The sequence below is a fragment of the Molossus molossus genome, unplaced genomic scaffold (assembly GCF_014108415.1).
Source record: "Molossus molossus isolate mMolMol1 unplaced genomic scaffold, mMolMol1.p scaffold_m16_p_32, whole genome shotgun sequence".
In the NCBI taxonomy this organism is placed as follows: domain Eukaryota; kingdom Metazoa; phylum Chordata; class Mammalia; order Chiroptera; family Molossidae; genus Molossus; species Molossus molossus.
The window spans coordinates 1,003,151-1,021,079 of NW_023425369.1; the positions used below are offsets into that span (position 1 = coordinate 1,003,151).

The window sequence follows — 17,929 nt, forward strand, 5'->3', positions numbered from 1 at the left end:
CAATGCTAGGAGAGCAGTCATTTGATTAGAATGAGTATGCTACTCAAGGAAGTACAGAAAAATGGGATGAGGACTGTTAGATTTACATTCTTAAACTTGAGGATTCTTGCTAACAGATACATTAATTTTCTCCTTTGGCCATGTTCCTCTTATATGGCTTTGGAGATTTTAGATGTCCAAGTTGTTTTAAGTTGAAATAGTATCCAGGGTGCCTATCTAGCTATTTCTTAGTGCTGGTACTTTCAAATTTAAAACTTTTAAGTAAAATATTATATATATATTTTAAAAATTGAAAAAAAATATATTGAAAGAAAAAGTTGCTTATATACCCAACCGCCAAGACAAGTCCTGAGGATGAAGGCATCTTTGCTTGATTTATGACTTGGCAGCCATGGTATGTGTGTGCGTAAGTGAGTGTGTTTGTGTGTGTTGTGTGTGAATAAATGAGGGAGTTACTGATTCTTCACCATTACCGTCACATCAGACTAAAAGATATCAAATAACCATAGTTCTACGATAGTAGTTTGGCATTTCCACACAGGATTTATACCAACAAATTGTTTAAATATCTTTTCTTATACCCTTGAAGATAATTACCTGTATAGAAAGGGGAGGGAAGAAACAGGAAAAACAATGCAAGTTCCACTGACTTTTGAAGAATAGACTGATAGAAAAGTTTTGTGGACTATATTCTTTGGATTTCAGCAGTATTTTGGGATTGGCTTTTTTTTTCTTTAATCCTCACCTGAGGATATTTTTCTGTTTATCTTCAGATAGAGTGAGAGGGAGAGAAAGGGAGAGAGAGAAACATCACCGTGAGAGGGACACCTTGACTGGTTGCCTCCCGCACAACCCGGACCAGGGCCAGGGATGAACTGCAACTGAGGTACATGCCCTTGGCCATAATCAAACCCGAGACTCGTTGGTCTATGGGCCAACGCTCTACCACTGAGCCAAACTGGCCAGGGTGGGATTGACTATTTTTAAAATAAAACTCAATCTTTCAGCCTTTAAAATATTTTAAAATTAAAATTGAAATCCATGGGAAATATATATGCTGGAAAGAACTCTTTGTAGCACAAGGAATAGTGGTTTTATAGCTGGATACATGCTTGCTTCTGAAAGGCTTTGGGATTGAGAAAGTAAATAAGAGAGTTCTCTATGAATTTTGAGTAGTTTTGATGTATGTCTTTTGTGTAAAAAACAAAACAAACTAAAAACAAAAAACAACACATTGTTCAGTCTTAGATTAACCACTGAATGCTTTTGTCATTGCATACTTTTATTTTCCACTTGTAAGGTTTTCAAACATTTCATTTCTCCAATGTGCAGTGTAAAAAGAGGTCTTGGAGACAACCTTTTGTAAGTAGATTGATCATTAGGATGATGCAATACTTCTTGAAGCTAGAAGAATTTAAAGAAGGAAGTTGTGGTTATGTACTATCAGGTGCAATTTTTGTTCCTGTTTCTTATTTGGGACTTCTTAATCTGCAAGCACACTTCGGGTGCTTTTGCAGTGCAATTGTGACCTGTAAGTGAATGTGCGAAGTATGTAGTCTGCTGTAGTGATCAACATCTTTTCTACATACAAAAGTGAAAAAAGAAACTCCAGTAGAAAATATCAGAATCTCGAAATCTTGTTTTTCAACCCTCTTGTGGCCTTGGGCAATGTGAGCAGCCTAGCCAAGCTGAATCTGAGGTCAGAGTTCAGTAGCTTTACTTTTTTTTGGAATGTTGCCTCAGGGAGGAGAAAAAGCTTGGAAGTGGGTCCAGTATGATGGCCTTGCTGTGGCTATTTGTGATGGCCAGCCTCATATCCCTGTGGACTGGAGAGTCTATTCCTGGGATATTTAAAAGTAGACTTGCGCCCTGGCCAGTTTGGCTCAGCGGCTGGAGCACCAGCCTGCGGTCAGGAGAGACCTGGGTTCTGTTATGCTATGGGTGCGTACCTCAGTTGCAGTTTTTTCCCCGTCCTGGCCCTGGTTGGGTCATGTGGGTGGCAACCACTTGATGTGTCCCTTTCACGTCTATGTATCTCCCTCCCACTCTATCTGAACAAAAAAATGGAAAAAAGTAGACTTCCTTTGTGCTTGAGAGAAGTACTTTGAGAAATCCTGTTCCTGAACTGTATAGGATAGACACTCTCCTTCCTTCCTTCCTTCCTTCCTTCCTTCCTTCCTTCCTTCCTTCCTTCCTTCCTTCCTTCCATTTCTTAATTGTTTAAACTAATATCACAAAGGTGAAAGAGATTTTTACTGGTTTTTTTTGGAGGTGGTTGAGGGGTGGAAGACTTTTCTCCAAAAAAAGAGGGAATGTAGTAGATTAGTATTATGGCTTATTGTCATTATTAATGTCCTTTCTGCCCCTCCCTCCAGAATTCTCTTAGGGCGAGGAAGTTTGGTTATATGAGATCTAGATTTCAGGCACTTGTAGAAGTCCCCAGTAACTTGGGGGAGTTATTACCCTTCTTTAAGTCTAGAGAAAGTAGCTGTGGCCGTGGGCACCGACCCACTTTGCATCTCACTTTGGGCATGCATCGCGTAGGGAGAGCTGCTGTGCCAGTGAGAAGGCTGTGTGCCCAGCAGAGTGCTGGGATGACTTGAGGAGACTTTCCTTCATTCCCCTGTGTAATTTCCTTGTCTAATTTAGGCCTGTTTTTGCTTTTCTTTCTTGTGTAAGAAGTGCTGGGCTTAATGCATATGAACTTTTCCTTATGCTAAGTACCTAAAACTCAGCCAAAAGACATCTACACTTCCACCTATCTGATATTGATTTCAGTACCCTATTAGTAAAGAAATAAACTTATTTAGCAGACTGGCATGGGTTTCCAGTTAGTCATGGTAAGTTGACAACGGGCTGTTTCTAAGGCTGATAGGGGAACCTTTACTTTTCATTCACTCAATTCATTTATCAGACATTTACTTAGAGCTGCTTATGCGCCAGCATTGGCCTAGCATTGGGTATACTGCAGTTGATAAGACTGATGGGGCCCCTCATGGCAGGACAGATGAGGAGATATTTAAAGAACTGCATGAAATTGCACAGAAGTTTTCCAATGACAGTTATGTTAAGAGCCATGAGGGGAAAGTAGGCACTTCCTGAATTATGATAACTCGGAAAGAATAATATAAATCAGAGCTAAGGCCTTGGATTTGGGTTCCTGACTGTAAAGTGAAGGTCAGGTTGGGAGAGGCATGAAGGGAAATGAGTGGGATTTGCTCAGGGCTGATCGACTTAAGAGCATGGTGGTGGGATCTTGGCTATTCGGTTTTGTCTGGAGGAGGGGCTGGGGACCTATGGTGTTGTCCCAGTGTTCTTGCTGAAGGGAAACCTCAAAGCAGTTGTGGAGACATGGTGTCCTGAGCTGTTCTGAGGAATTCCCAGAAGTTGAAGACTAGTATTTTGCAGAGGGAAACTGACTACATCTGTGACCACCAGAGGTTCTGTCACAAATGAGAAGATTTGATACGGGTTTGTGGGGAAATTGTGGGAAGACTTATTTAATAATATTTTTCAAACTCAGGTAAACTATAGGAAAGAAAGCAGGGGAAAGGTACAGACACAGAGTGTTGCCTTAACACTAGGTGAGCTCTTTAGCAGAGTGAGTGAGGTTCTATCAGAGATTTCATGTAAGGCGAGGCAGCTGGTGCAGAGAAGTAACCATTCTCTGTGCTCTGTAGTGTTGTGTGTGCATGGGGAGGTGGGACGGAGGCATGATTTGGTGACAGTAATGTTCCCTATGCATGGCAAAGTCTTGGGGTTCAGGGGTGTGAAGAAAATCCCCTCTAGAGGCCATGAAATGCAGGAGTCTCTGGCTGATTGTAGTGCTGTCCCTGCTACTGAGTCATAAATCCTTAGCAGACCTTAGGATGAGAAGTCTTAATGGGGAATGCTGAGCTCTTCTGGGCTCTGGAGCATGTGTTGAGAAGTCTCTAAAAACAAGATAGACAAAATGTAGGTAGACCAGTTATCCATACCCTGGCTGGTTGTAGGTACATGTAGTCTGGAAGATCTTTGTTGCTTCATTCTCTATTACCCTTTTTTGTTGTCAGTGCTGATTTATGTTACACCAGAGCTTCTACTAGGTACAGCCCTCCTCAGTGCCAGCCCTGGACTAAAGGGGCGGGATTGGGAACAGGATACATTTCCTAATGTGGTGTAGGGGAACAGTTTGAAGCTTTGAAGATGGACACGTCTGAGTTAGGCCCCAGTGTTGTGACCTCCAGCAAGTCGCAGAACCCCTGGCAGCTCTGGTACTCTCAGTTATGAGGTGAACTGAGTGAGATGTACCTCCCACAGCAAGGCAAGGGCAAATGCAAGGTCACGAGGCCCTGAACACACAGCCCCTGACAAGGCTGTCCATGGTATTTAGGCTGTTGTGCCGTTGCCCATGGCTTTTGACTCAAATTTTTAGTAACTTAGCAGCAGTAATGCCAAGAGACCAATGGAGGGACATGTGGGGAGGGTGGGGGACTTCTTCCATTCTCTTTTCACCCTGCTCCACAGGATGCCTCTCCTTCAGCATACCCCGGCTTTGATATTAGAAATGGCATGTTTTGTTCTATTTTGGGAACCAGATTTTGTTACAATAAATTATATTGGAGAGGGCGTGGCACTGGTGTAAGCTTTTCTTTGTTATTATATGAAATACAGCACACTGTGAGGATTAAAGCTAAAAGTCACATTTTATCCAGGTTTTTCAGGCCTTTGCGCTTGATGCATGCTAATGAGTTTACAAAATCATACAGTCATATTATAAACTCCTGCAGTGTACATAATCAGCAGTTGTTTATGAATGTCTCAGGTAGATGTATTAAAATTCCCATGTCCTGGAGGAAGTTAAGCGAATTGGCCTTATCGTCCTTTAGATTCCTGTTGTGGTAGGAACATCAGTTATTCTGCACTCTTGGAATAGAAATATGCATCTTGGAAATACTAGATTGTCAGGCTTAGCGTACAACCTAGGTTATTCAGTTAACCTAGAAGAACTCCCATATTCTTGCCTGTGATATATAATAATAAAAAATGTATAATACGCCCTGGCCGGTTTGGCTCAGCGGTTAGAGCGTCGGCCTGCGGTCCTGAGAGACCTGGGTTCGGTTCCCGCTAAGGGCGCGTACCTCGGTTGCAGTTTGTCCCCGGCCCTGGGGGTGGCAGCCACTCGATGTGTCCCTTTCACATCGATGTTTCTCTCTCTCTCTCTGTTCCTCTCTCTCCCTCCCGCTCTACCTGAACAAAAAAAAAAAAAAAAAAAAAAAATGTATAATACTATTTTTATTATTATCAACTAACAGTTCTTGAGTACTTTCTACCTGACAGGCGCTGTGCTCAGTGCTTTATGAGATTTCTTCATTCATTTAGCAAGTATTTAACAAATTTTCCTGTATACCAGGCGCTATGTATGCCAGACTCTGGAGGTATGTGAATAGGGCAGTGGGTAGGACTGACAAAATCCCTGCCTGCATGGAGTTTATATTCAAGGGAAGATGAGTATAAATAGATACATAGATAATATGATTCTAGGTAGTGACAGTGCTATAAGAAAAGTAGATCATGTCAAGGGGCTGGAGTCTGGTGGGAAAGGAGGTGGTGTTCTTAATGAGGTGAGGCCCCTCTGATGAGAATTTGAGCTCTGAATGAAGGAAGAGTGAACCTTGCTCCCATCTGTCTGTGCAGAGGCAAGTGCACATATCAGCCCAGAGACTGGAGGAGAAGCTCCATCTTGAAAAATGCCAGGAAAGCCATGTGGATGGGGCTAGGTTGGGGGAAGATATGTGAGATGAGGTCCACGTGGGGGCTAAATTATGTGGGGCCTGTCACCCATGGTCTGGACTTAGCTGATGGGGAGACCATGGGATGGTTCTGAGCAGGGGTTGGTAGAGGTCAGATCCACCTTGCAGTTTGTGAATACTCCTCTGGCCTGGATTGTAGTGGTCTCTGCAGAGGAGCTGAGGATGGAAGCAGGAGGACCTATGGGAAGCTTTTGTGAGTTCCTGGGGATATTGTCAGCACTGGGATGCAACTGGTGAGAAGTAGTTGGATGCCTAATATATTTGGAAAATGAAACCATCAGTACTTGCTAATGGATTGGAGCTAATATGCAAGAGGGAACGCAATCGTGAGTGACACCTACATTTTCAGCCTTGGTACCTGGGTAAAGGGTGGTGCTACTTACTGATATGGGAAACCTGGGGGAAGATTATATAATGATGTTCACAACAGCCTCTGATCTTAATACTGTTATGATTCCCATTTCTCAGATGTGGAAACCGAGAGTTAGAGAAGTAGGAAGTTTGACCTAGGAAGAAAGTCAGGATTAGTACCCAACCTAGTTCTTGCCCAAGCTTTGTGTTCTCAACAATTTTTGCTATACTCTGGAAATATCTGAATTTATCGTAACAAATTGGCATTAAAGTAACCTGTGCAAACACATCGTTTTTGTTTTAGTACAGCTTTATTGAGAAATAATTTATATACTGTATAGTTCACCCATTCTATGTGTGCTGTTCCATTATTTTTAATAAATTTGTGCTGTGAACAACCATCACCCCAATTCAGTTTTAGACTTTGTAGTAAACTTTTGTTCCTGCTCCCCATCTTGGGCAACCACTAATCTTCTGTGTCTTGAGTTTTACCTTTTGTAGAAAAATTTCAAATACATAGAATCATACAATATGTGTCCCAGCTTTGTTCACTTCGTAGAATGTTTTTGAAGTTTATTCATTGTTGCACAACACATCTGCTTTTAAGGAACATTCTTTGCCCTTGTCAGAAAGAGGTACTCCGTGGGCTGATGAAAATTATTTCCACTGAGATGGGCCTTGAGATGATAAAAATAATAGCTGGCATTTACTGTAATGCCAGGCATGATTTCATTCATTATCTTCTGTGATCTTCCAGGTAATTCTATGAGGGAACTACCATTTATTAGTGTTTCACTAATGAGGAAAATAAAACATGGAGAGATTAAAAAGCTTGCCCAAGGTTATAAGAACTGGAATCAAACTTGGGCCTTCTCTCCGAGTTCCCTTAACTGCGTCTATAAAACTTTGACTCCTTATCTTCAGAAGGGATCCCAGATGGAATAATCGACCTGCCAGGTAAATCTATAATTGTTTAAGGAGAATTCTGTACTATAATTTGATTTTGGCATTGCCACATGGAAATTATGTGTCTTAAAGTGATCCATTTGTGAAGTAGCTTTCCTAGGTATAATGTGAGAATGGCACCAAATGAAAAACGTGTAATTATGTCATTAGGCAGAGTTTGTGTGTTAAATATTTTATTTACCTGAAATGCCGTTTTTGTACAAAGTGTCCCAAGGTTATTGCCTTATTAATGGATGGCATTTAATTAGGTGTCATCCATTTTTCATGATGTTTATAAAGTTATGTCTTATATGAATACATTCTCTCTTTGTAGCAATTCTGTAGTTAAATGGTATTTTTTCCTATTCACATATAATTGTATTGGAAGATTTCATATTCTCTATTGCAGAAGAATTCTTTGTATATCATAAATATCTGAAAATTTGGAAAAGATTTTAAACACCTCATATCTTTCAGTCTGTTTAAAAAGATTATCAAATAGCTTGGTAAGAGCTAATTATATAATTTTAGCCATGCTGAGTGATAACCTCTTTGGAATAAGGGCTAACCTTACCCCAGTATTCTGCCCTTGGTCTCTGATAAGGCACTTTTTACTGGTATCACAAGTTCCTGACTTTTTTTTTTATCCTCACCCGAGGACATTTTTCCATTCTTTATTCAGACAGAGTGGGAGGGAGAGAGAGAGAAAGAGAGATAGAGAAACATCGACGTGAAAGGGACACATCGAGGGGCTGCCACCCGCACGACCCAACCAGGGCCAGGGACTACAACTCAAGTACATGCCCTTAGTGGGAACCGAACCTGGGTCTCTCTGGACCGCAGGCCGATGCTCTAACCGCTGAGCCAAACTGGCCAGGGCTCCAGACACTTTAAAATGGAATTGTGGCATCATTAAATTAACACTCTGAATGTAGTACATCTTTCATTTTTAGGAGTTTTTAATGGTAGTCCCAGTATCTAAGTTCAAAATAGCAAAAAAAAAAAAAAAAGAACGGCTTTTTAATTTAAGAATATCTGGTTTTAAGAGTAAAAAATTATCAGTATTAAATTTTGATCTAAAAAGATTTCCTTCACATCTTTATTAATCTCTTTATATGGTTACAACCACTATGTTTTAAAGGATGATTAATTAGTGAAATGCCAAGTCTTCAAAATTGGCTCAAGGGGGCAACCATTGTTCCAAACCCATTGGGCACTTTCAGGGAGTAGCAGGTTAAAAACCCTATGACTTGAATGAGTAGCTTTAGGAAAGTAGGATTTGGGGGCTGAGGTAGAGAATTATAAAGTACAGTAAAGAAGCTGTATCTTTAGTTGCCCTAGGACTGTGTAAGTTGACTCTCTGTGCCCTGGCCTGGATAGCAGAGCAGGCCACCAGCATGCAGGGCTCAGAAGTTGGAAGCAGGTCCCACCATGTTTCATTTTACATTCCAGGCTTTATGAGCAGCACTAATCTTGAGGAAAGGGCATGTTATACTGGAAAGCCAAACCAAATGAAATTATAATTGCAGGAGGTAAAAATTGATGGAGCTGTTTATGGAGCCTTTTACTTTGTATAAGTTATGCCTCAATTTTAAAAAAAGATAGAAACTGAACAAAACCAAAATGTTCCAGGGAATAGAGTTGCAGGGGTGGAGCGCTGCCCGAGAATGCAAAATCCAAGTTGCCATTTGGGTGTTGCCCGTCTCTTTTCTTCTGTCTCCTTTCACAGGTACCCTGCTTGCTTCAGATGCTCATTACCTGCTCAGAGCAGTGATTTTATGCTTTTACACGAATGGATTTCAGGTGAAACTTGAGGCTGCTAGAAGCCTATTGGCAAAGATTGCTGGCAGAGTAACCTGTAAATTACCTCTAGATTGTCTTAGGAACAGCTTCTTGTTCTGTCAACCATAAATCTTCTGAATCTTCTTACCTGAGAGTTTCCCTGTTGTGTGTGGAGCTGGGTGTCTGGGTATGTCCAGTTCCTGCTGATGGGCCCTGCCCTTTCAGTTGGGGAGTGGCTGAATGTGCAGTTCCAGAACAGATATCAAGGGATGGGGAAGCCCGGGTATCTATAGAATCCCCATCTCCCCAGCATTGATTTCACCCCTATTGGTTTAAAAATATCTTTTTACCAGTGTCTTCGAACTAGGATTTGAACAAAGCCCACACATTGCATGTGATTGTTACACCTCTTGAAGCTTTTTTTTTTTTTTTTTAACTCTATAACACCTTTTTCCCTCACTCTTTTCTCCCCATGCTATTGATTTGTTGAAGAATCAGGTCAGTGGTCTTGTAGGATGCCCCACATTCTGGACTTGGCTGAGATAGTTTTCTCTTTAAACCTGTTCCACTAGTCTCTCTATTTCTATAAACAAGAAGATAGCACTATAGCCTGATTAGCTTCATTAGGCGAGATTGCTTTGTTGGTGGTATTGTGTACTGCATGTTTCGTCATCTCAGGAATGTGTGTGGCTGCCTCCCTTGTAGTGATACTGAGGTTGATGGGTGGCAACTTGATCCCTCCATTGTAAATTTCCTCATCCACCATTCTCCCAATGTCTGTTTAGCATGCATTAAGGACTGTTGCCCGAAGTAATTATTTCATTAGAGCTTGTTGATTCTTCTCTCTTAATGAGCATGTTAGTAGCATGTGAGATGAAATTTAAACTGGCCAAGGTGTCAGGGAAAACGGTCAACATTGATGCAGCTTGGAGACATCTAGAGAATTAATAGAGAGGCAAGGATTGGCCTGGCTTTATTCAGGCCAATTGGGAATACTTGAAATCATTAGAACTAATTACCATTTTTACAATCTTTTATGAATGTTATCATGTCAGGTTAATTTTATTATAAGTCTTGTTTAACAGTGACATTAAATTCTGTCTGTATATGCTAATTCTAATTGCTTACATAACTTGGATACCTGGCACCCACCTAAATTAAGAGATTAGGACATGGGGTTATAAAATAGAATTCCACGTGATGGTGGAGACCATAATACATTATTTTTTTCAGTAATCATTTAAAATTTCCTCATATGTAAGGTCTTTTATGTTCTGTCTTTCCTTATAAAAGAAAAGGCAAATCATTGATGACTTTAAAAACACAGGAGGAGAATGATAAATCTGAAGTAGTTTTGTTTCTGTGCTGCCAAGATATGTATAAGAGAAATAGACCTCTAGTGGTTAACTTTCAACTTCATTGTTAAGGTAGGAAAGGATAGATTATTGCAGTGTTTCCAGCTGGAAGTAATTGGGAATCCCTTTTTTTTTTTTTATCCTCACTCGAGGACATTTTTATTTTTTATTTTTTATTATTTTTTTTTTTTTATCCTCATCCGAGGATATTTTTCCATTTTTTGTACAGATAGAGTGGGAGGGAGAGAGAGGAAGGGAGAGAGAGTGAGAAACATCGACGTGAAGGGACACATCGAGTGGCTGCCACCCGCACGACCAACCAGGGCCGGGGACAAACTGCAACCGAAGTACATGCCCTTAGCGGGAACCGAACCCGGGTCTCTCCGGACCGCAGGCCGACGCTCTAACCGCTGAGCCAAACCGGCCAGGGCTCGAGGACATTTTTTGATATTTTGTTCAGATAGAGTGGGAGGGAGAGAGAGAACGAAACTTCGATGTGAAAAGGACACATCGAGTGGTTGCCACCCACACGACCCAATCAGGGCCAGGGACAAACTGCAACCGAAGTATGTGCCCTTAGCGGGAACCGAACCCTGGTCTCTCCAGACCGCAGGCCATCACTCTAACCGCTGAGCCAAACCGGCCAGGGCTGGGAATCCCTTTTAAAGGAGGGTGGTGATAGGAAATGAATTTAATTTATATATACTTCATCACTACTAGGCTGCATATAAACACACTCCACCAGCAATCTGATTTTGGGACAACCTTAACATTTATAGGCCACTAGAATGAGAATAATTGATTCTTCCTATCATAGGCAGGCCTGCCTTTTACCCAGTGTGTTCCTAGAAACCATATTTTGAAAAGGATCGTCATATAGCAGGTTCTAGGATTCTTGTAGGCACAGCCTCATGATTAGGAGTTGTGTTTGTGACCACACACTTGTATTAAATAAATCTTGGCCATGACCAATGAGTCATAAAGAAAGTGTGAAAACCAGAAACTGAAAAGAATTTGAAATCATAAACTATATTGGGCAGTTGTTGAGCTTGGAGATGCCATAGAGATCAAGAGATCATTTAATCTAGACTCCTCATTTTTTGGTCAATAAGCCAACGCTCAGGTATGTTAACTAGCTTGCCTAAGACCGCACAGTCAATTACTAGTAGAGTTGAAACTAAAACTCATCCCAGAATGACAGCCACTAATACTTGAGTGTTTCTGACACACATCCTAAATGTTTTACATGCATTATTGTTTCAATCTTCACTCCGTGATGTAGGACTATAATTGTGTTTTACTGAGGAGGACACTGAGATACAGAGGCATCTAGTAACTTACCCAATATCACACAGAACTCAGATATACTCAATACAGAGAATGTGTGCTTATTCACTCTATGGTACTGCCATTCACTTGACTCCTTTCTTCTCTTCTTCCTTCCTTTGTATTATTATTTTTCTTTATTATATCTTATTAAAGGAATGCCTTATTCCTAACAGTCCATAAACATTGCCTTTCCAGGGCCTTCCATGTACTCTAAAGATTTGTATTAAACTCGCAAGCTTTAATTTATTGTACATAAATTATTTATTGGAAAGTGACACACTAGCTATGATAAATATTTAAATAATTAGTAATTTTGCTTGGCTTAGCATTTAAAAGAGCTTTTGGATGATAGATGATTTAGGACTCCTAATACATGTCTAGGTAGGTTTGAACTGATAGTTTCTTTCTTTGGTAAATACCCTATACCAACCTAAAGCTTTAAAAAAGAATTTCTTTGGTTCTTTTTTTAAAAAATCACTACTTACCCTTTAAAATTGAAAACATCACCAAAAAACTGACTTGTGGGTCTGGAAAGCAAAAGTTTCTTACATGAGAGCCTCCTTGTCTCTTTTATCTTCTTCCTCTCTCTCCTCCTCCTCCTCCTCCTCAGTCACATCCTGGGTAGTTTTATGGCAAAGGTTTCATAAAGGGCAAGTCTACTTTGGGGAGCAAGTGTGTGAAGGGTGATAGGCAGGGAACAATGGAGGTGAGAAGTCAGCCCTTTGAACAGGATAAGGCATTTGTGTTGATTTTCTGAGCGTTGGCAGCCTCTTCTTTCTTAAGACTAGTAGACTCACTTTTTTCTCTGTGCTGCCCACACAGCATGATGTGGGTGTCACAGAGATGGTTATTAGACTCTATGATCTGCGTTAAATGAGTACACAGGGAGGGAAATGTGGACTCTGGTCAAATCCAGGGAAATCTCCACTTGGATGTCTTGTACTCTGGTTCGTTGATGACTGAACAATTTGTGGTGAAGCAAAAATACAGTTGGCTTTGCAGCTATCAATGTATATATCCAAAGTAGGTTTTTGTTTGTTTGTTTTACTTGCTTCTAAATTTCAATTCTTCATGAACTTTCTGTTTTGTAACTACAGCTGGAATCTGTAATGATTGGATCCACCAAGATTGTACAATCCCCCCTCCCCCGCCCCCTGCCCGGTTTGTGCTGGAAACCAAACAGCTTGCAAATGCAGTCTGCAACATGTTGCATACATATGCATCTTGGTGAGCCATTGCACATAGCTGACTAATTTCAAATACTGCCTATTTATAGCCTCTTCAGAATAATTATAAAATGTTCTCTCTACTAACATCCTGTAGATTAACATGACTTTTTAAATGGAGATAGATTATTTTTTTACTTATGTATGATTCATTTGACAGTCCTCTTTAAATACACTCTTCATGGTTTCTCTGAAGTGTGTCACTCCAGTCATCAGCCCATGCTGGTGTGTTCACGGTAGTAATGGGATTAAGTGGGGAGGAGGCCTCATAGAACACGGAGCTCTCAGATTTCATAGAGGAAACCGAAGCTCAGGGATGCCGATGAAACCAGCTCTTACAGAGCTCCTTAGTGCATATGTAGGACTAGAACTCTCTTCCCAGTTCCTAATTGAGTAGTTTTCTTTGCTCTCACCTGCCTTCCCTCCTCCTACCTCCCCCATGTGCTTGCCACTACAAAAGAATAAAAACAAAACCAAAACTTCCTAGTTACTGGGATGATTGTGATGATTTTATTGCAGAAAATAATAATGTTTTAAAAACACCTGACACAATTCTGTCATCCTAAACATCTTTCTTTTTTAGATGTGTGTTCTTAGTTCTTGTTCACGCTAATACAAAGTATTGAAAACATTGAACATTAAAAATAGTTGTTCATAGCATAAACAACGCCTAGGTATTTATTTAAATGTATGAGAACTGTCTTTGCCGACTGTAGTCTGCTGTCTACATTTTGACTTCTAGGGCTAAGCAACTTCCTGAGTGAATATGTGTATGACTTCTTTCTAAATAAATAAATATAGTAGTTCTTTCCATGATTTTGGAAGGATGCTTTGCACATTACCATTCCCCATAAGGCTTTTTCAAGTGTTTGTTATAATTTATTTGTTCTAATACTGGCATCCTAGAAAGAACACAAACCTGATTTTATTTTTTAATTTTTTTTAATTTTTAATTTATTTTTTTGTTACAGATATTTTACCTTTTTTACCCCATTGGCACCCTCCTCCCCACCCCCACCCAGCCCCGTCCCCGGCTTAGTTGTCCAAGTCCACTGATCATGCATACATGCATATAAGTTCTGTGGTTTATCTCTCCCCCCCGCCACACACAGACTGACATTCTGAGGGATGTCAGTCTGTGCCCTACTTCCATGTTTCTGGGTCTACTGTATTCCTCAGACTGTTATGTTCATTATATTTCGTATATAAGTGAGATCATGTGGTATTTGTCTTTTTCTGCTTGGCTTATTTCACTTAGGATAATACTTTCCAGTTCCCTCCATGTCATCTCAAAGGATAAGAGATCTTTCTTTCTTATCGCTGCATAGTACTCCATTGTGTATATATACCACAACTTTTTTATCCATTCGTCTACTGATGGACACTTGAGCTGTTTCCAGATCTTAGCTATTGTAAATAGTGCTGCTACGAACATGGGGGTACATATATTCTTCCTGATTGGTGTTTCAGGTTTCTTAGGGTATATTCCTAGAAGTGGGATCACTGGGTCAAATGGAAGTTCAATTTTTAACTTTTTGAGGTAACACCATATTGTTTTCCACAGCGGCTGCACCAGTCTGCATTCCCACCAGCAGTGTACTAGAGTCCCCTTTTCTCCACACCCTCGCCAACACTTGTTGTTTGATGATTTGTTGATGGCGGCCATTCTGACAGGTGTGAGGTGATACCTCATTGTTGTTTTAATTTGCATCTCTCTGATGATTAGTGATGTTGAGCATTTCTTCATATGTCTCTTGGCCATTTGTATGTCCTGTTTGAAGAGGTGTCTATTCAGCTCCTCTGCCCATTTTTTAATTGGGTTCTTTGTCTTCCTTTTGTGGAGTTGTATGAGCACTCTATATATATTGGAAATTAACCCCTTATCTGATACATCATTGGCAATGATGTTCTCCCATACAGTGGGTTGCCTTCCATTTTGATGATTGTTTCTTTTGCTGTGCAGAAGCTTTTTAGTTTGATGTAGTCCCATGTGTTCATTTTTTCCTTTGTTTCTGTTGCCTTAGGTGATGTATCAGTGAAAATTCTGCTCCGTATGATGTCCAAAATTTTGTTGCCTACATTTTCTTCTAGAATTTTTATGGATTCACGGGTCACATTTAAGACTTTTATCCATTTTGAGTTTATTTTTGTGTATGGTGTAAGTTGATGGTCTAGTTTCATTTTTTTGCATGTAGCTGTCCAATTTTCCCAACACCATTTATTAAAGAGGCTGTCTTTACTCCACTGTATGCTCTTGCCACCTTTGTCAAATATTAATTGAGCGTATTGCTTTGGGTCCATTTCTGGGTACAAACCTGATTTTAGATAGATATGGTGGTATGTGGTAAGTTCTTTTACCTCTCTGAGCTCATTTTCTCATCTCATTCTACGATGTGAATATTAGGCAGGTAGTGCAGGTAAAGCCCTGGCACAGTGCCTACAAATATGTTAGCAAATGCTGGCATTCTCCCTGTGTGTGCTGCCTCCCAACTGGTGTCTGGATATGATGTCATACACGATTGGTTTTGCTCATCCAGTGAAACAAAACTATTCAATTCCATTAGGACTCAATTAGAGAGAGTTTGCCTCAGGTTTGGAATGAGTGCCTATTTCACCTGGACCATCCTCATGGGCCTTCGGCACCTGAAGTGCTGAGCCAGTTTTATAAGCAGTGGTAAAATAGAGAGCTGGGTTAGGAACTTGGGGGTGAAGGGCCAAAGCTGGAGCTCCAGGGCCTAATTGGAGAGTGGAGAGAGACCACTGGGCTCAAAGTTATGGATGGCTGTCTTAGCTATAACAAACACCATGGCCTGTGTGACCTAAACAACAAACATTTATTTCTCATAGTTCTGGAGTCTGGATAAGACCAAGATGCTGGCAGATTTGGTGTCTGGTAAGGGCCCACTTATTGGTTTGTAGATGGCCATGTTGTGTCCTCACATGGCAGAGAGAGAGATCATCTTTCTCATGTCTCTTCTTCTAAGGGCATTACTCCCACTCGTGAGGGCTCCACCCTCATGACCTCCTCACCCACGCTGGGATTAGGTCTTCACCATTTGAATTTGGGGGGAATAAACATTTGACCCATAGCAATGGCCAAGGTTAATAGAGGATTAGAATTTGGGCAGGCAAGGTTCTCAGAAACAAAGAAGTGTTTTGTAGAGAAGGTAGGTTTTCAATAGCCGGGATAGAAGTGGAAGAAGGAGGAGGATTAGATTATAAGTGAGAGTGAAGCTGTGGTCAGGAATCTGAGCCAGCAGAGGAGAAAATCAGGTCAGTAGGTCACCAGTAACCAGGAGTTCATAGTGATGCAGAGTAAAGGCTCTCACTCAGTTCATTTGTTGGTTCATGGGCTCCTGTAAACACAGGAACTGATTGCTGAGTGGGGGTAGTCCTTCATACCCAAACAAGAGGGGTCCAGGGTCAACAGGTAATGGCAGGAGAGTGGCCCACACTAGTATCTCATACACAAGGCGGGTTCACCTCCTGTTTTATCTGGAGTGAGCTTGGTTTCTATCTTTTTTGTCCAGGTGTAATTATTAGTAGAGCCTTCATCCACACTCCATCCAACCAGACCTGGTCTAGCTGACAAGTAATATATTCATCCTACACATATATCGATAGTTGCAGGTAAGTTTGTATGTATGAATAAACATCCTCATCAGAGGTTTGTCTGATGTGAGGTTCTGTGGTAAGCCCATGGCCTACTTGCCTCATCAGGGGAGCTTGGCTGCCATCTCTTTTCTTATTATTTGAACTCTGAAGAAGATTCCGCATTACATTTTTCAGTGTTCTTCTCTCTCTCGGTTTGTTTTTAATGACTGACTGTTTTGGCAGTGATGCTGTATACTAATGCTGAATACTAATGCTATATACTGTAATACATTCACACCAGCAGCATCTGCAATTGCACCCTCTGCCTGAGGTTCTCAGGAGATCTTTTCCTTCCCTGGGCAGAGACTGGTGAGGGAGGGAAGAGCAGGAGAGAAGGCTTCTCCTCCCTTTACTGGTCAGCCTGATTAGAAGTTTGGGGAAGTCTTATTTGAGTTCTTGGAACTTGGGGTATTAGGGATTGGAGGTAGGTAGGGTAGGGTGAGCAGGGCCCAGGGTGCCATCCTGGTGTTGTTGGTAATACACCCCACATGTGTTCCTTGTTTCCTTTGGCATGGGTTCTCTGACCCTTCTGGTAAGATCTTCAATCCCCAAAAGAAGAGTCGATATTTTCCTTGAGGTTCAGCATGAACTGTTTGATTTGGATACCAGCATAGCATGGGACACTGGTGCTTTGAGGCTGCTTTATTTATGATTAAATGTAGTGAAAGACTCAGGGAACTTGAGTGCCCTGGGGTGAGGAAGCAGGACTCGTCTGCCCTGCTGGAAAGTGCTTTTTTCCACCTTGGAGTTCTCTGTGCTCACTTGATCATGGACTGTGTTTTTCCATTTCTGATTGGAAATGCTGAGGGTGGGGACTCTCTTCCTAATCTCCTCCTATGGAGAGTTTATTTTTCTTCCTATGTTATTGCTGCTGTTCTGGCTGGTACACTGAGGGACCAGATTTGGACCCTGAGAGTTGCTGTCTGTTTAAATGGGACTGGGCTGGCTTCAGTCATAAAGTTACAAAGCACCTAAAGAAGGCTTGGCCTCTTCATTGGGTCTTTGTTTCAGATTCATTGTGCCAGCATCTAAGATCTATAGGAGTAGCTAAGAGTTCCTGTTAAAAACATTCTTTACTTCCATTTTTTTTATCATTTTAGTCCCACCTTTCTTGAGCTTAAAACATTCCCTCTTAAGGACTTCTTTAAACATTTTTTTTTCTTTATTGATTTGATTTTATTTTGTTTTGGTACGTGCCCCTAGCAGGAACCGAACTCAGGACTCTCTGGTCCGCAGACCGACGCTCCAACTGCTTAGCCAAACTGGCCAGGGCTTCTTTATTGATTTTAGAGCCAGAGGAAGGAAGAGGAGAGAGAGATAGAAACATTGATGAGAGAGAACCTCCTGCGTGCGGGAGAGAGGGCCTCCTGCTTGCCCTCTACTGGGGATTTGGCCCACAATCTGGGCATGTTCCCTGACCGGGATTCGAACTGGTGGCCTCCTAGGGCATGGGTCAGTGCTCAGCCACTGAGCCACACCAGGCAGGCTAAGGACT

General features: G+C 41.2%; 1 protein-coding gene across 2 annotated transcripts in view; it reads left to right on the forward strand.

Moving 5' to 3' along the window:
• Positions 1-17,929, forward strand: part of FAM107B (family with sequence similarity 107 member B) — a 272,172-nt gene that overhangs the window by 195,498 nt on the left and 58,745 nt on the right. The gene's annotated exons all lie outside the window — the stretch shown is intronic.